This window comes from Juglans regia, chromosome 7 (assembly GCF_001411555.2).
Source record: "Juglans regia cultivar Chandler chromosome 7, Walnut 2.0, whole genome shotgun sequence".
NCBI lineage: Eukaryota > Viridiplantae > Streptophyta > Magnoliopsida > Fagales > Juglandaceae > Juglans > Juglans regia.
In genome coordinates, this window is record NC_049907.1 from 37949943 (window position 1) to 37952264 (window position 2322).

The following is a 2322-nucleotide window of genomic DNA, read 5'->3' on the forward strand; positions in this document are numbered from 1 at the left end:
AATAACACTAACTAAGGCCATGTGCCAACAATTTAGCAATACAAATAAAACAAAAGGGGAACAACATAGCTAGAGGCCCATCAAGCGCGGCCCAACTTAATTGGGTACATTACATTATCCGCTCCTTTAAAGAACATTGTCCTCAAGGTTGAGAGCAAAAGGCGCGAGTATAGCCACAGAGGCAAGAGCAGCATAGCCAACAAAACATTCTTTGCCAATCTCCGTCTATATCTTCATCATTCAAATTACAAGTTGACTCAAAAGGCAGTAGCACAGGGCCATCCATCCAATAATCTAGTTCTTTTTCCTCTATCTAAAAGCCAATGAATTGATACTAGAAGGAGCTGAGTTTAGATTCTTACCCACAAAATTTTCAGCAAGGAAGTGAGTATTTGTTTTGGAGTCATCACCACCAATAACAACAATCCCATCCCAATCAAGCTTCAATGCTATTTCTTCAACTTGCTCAAGCATTTCATCAAATAATTGAGGTGCTCTACCTTCCAAATGATTCAGAACCAGATCCAATGACTGATTATCCAAAAATTCAAATACAGATAAAACCTCCCCAAGTCTCCTCTTTGCTTCCAGTATAAGTTTTTGGCAACTGAAATAGTCTTTAGATGTAAGAAAAGCGAGATTCGTTGAAGATAGTTTTGGAGGAGTAAGAATGTAAATCTTTGTTAAAATTCCCAATGATCCTTCACTTCCTATAAATAAATGCTTTAAATCATGTCAAGCACACCACGGTTTGCTAAAACAACTTCAATACCAAGTACATTTCCATGAAGAGCTTCGTAACGGACAAGATGCAAACCACCAACATTAATTGAAACATTTCCACCAATCTAGAAGCTTCCTTTTGCACCTAAGTCCAGTGGCATAATAGATCCCTAGTTGTCTAGAAAAGAAATTGGGTTTTCCAAAATGCACCCTGCTTCACATACCAATATACCACTAACCTCGTCAAAGAATACAACGTTATTCATTGAACCCATTTTAATAATCACTTCATCAAAAACAAAAACAGATCCGCCTACAAGGACAATATTTCCACCTTGGGGAACATCAACCAAGTTTCTAGAATTATAGTATTTAAGAACCTAAGAGACCTCTTCAGTGCTCCTCGGTTGTAGTAGAAGCTTACTGGAGCCGTTGTACTTCTATATCCAGTTCGTGTTTGCAGAAAGAAGCTAATCCTCATCTTGAATGACATTTTTCTCGCCTAATACGCCTTTAAAATAGCTTATATCATCAGAATTCACAATAAAGAAATGATGGGTTCCTTGGTATTGTTGCTGCCTCTTTGCTACCACTTTGTTTTGAGCGATAACATATTTCTTCCATTTCCTCTTCATCGACTTTGAAGGAATTGTCTCTTCCAAAATCTCGACATAAGCTAAAATGTGCACTAGTTTTAGGAGTGCCACCTCTGCCATGAAAGCCACCACCTCCATGATAGACAATCCCGTAGGCAATCCGAAAGTCCCCTGCACTGTAATTCCCACCATAGCTTTTGTAAAGGGATTCACTATGCTCATCGACTTCCTCCTTATCAGTCTCCTCAACAACCAGCAATTTGACTTCCTTTACTAGAATCGGTTTCAAATCCACAGGCTCTTCTTTTTCATTGAAATTCTCTTCCTGAGATTCTTGGATTTCTTGTTGCTTGGACTGTGAGAATGGAAAATCAGCAGCAGACTTCCTGTCTTCATTGTACATGATGACCCCCAAAAAAATAACACTGAAAAGACCAAAACAAATATTGAGAGACTGTTGTTTTTACATCTTTTCATTATTCTATTTTCCGAGTAGAACAGAGGTTCTTTTTGGTGAGATGGCTCTTTCACCCGATTTTCTTCCATGGTTGCAAAACTGAACTCCGCAACAAGTAAACACCCAAACACTCTTCTACACCCAAACACCAAAACGACACATCCCTTAACTGACCTTTCCACAAATAGCTAAGGCACAATTTCCGTCCATTTCGAGAGATTGAAGTCAGAGAGCATTGGATTTGTTTTTCGCTTGGGGTGCATGGTACAACCGAGCTCCTTTGCACCGTACGTAGCCTTGTAGACCTGATATATGTGCTCTGCAGCTACAACCCTTGGTTTGACATCCTCAAGCTTTGCAATGGCCAAGGTCTTTGAGGCACCACCCACAGTCAGGTTGTGGTTGGGAATCCAGTCTAGAGGCTTCCACTGTAACAGAGTTTGGGCCTGGAAAGGAAAGAGCTTGGGTAATATGTGTTTATTTATCGATGGAGAAGAGGAGCCGAGATAATGAAAATAAACACCCCTGGGTCAAAGGTTCCATACT

General features: G+C 40.0%; 1 pseudogene; it reads right to left on the reverse strand.

Moving 5' to 3' along the window:
• Positions 1 to 309: 309 nt before the first annotated feature.
• On the reverse strand, positions 310 to 1722 carry LOC118348937 (annotated as a pseudogene).
• Positions 1723 to 2322: the final 600 nt, after the last annotated feature.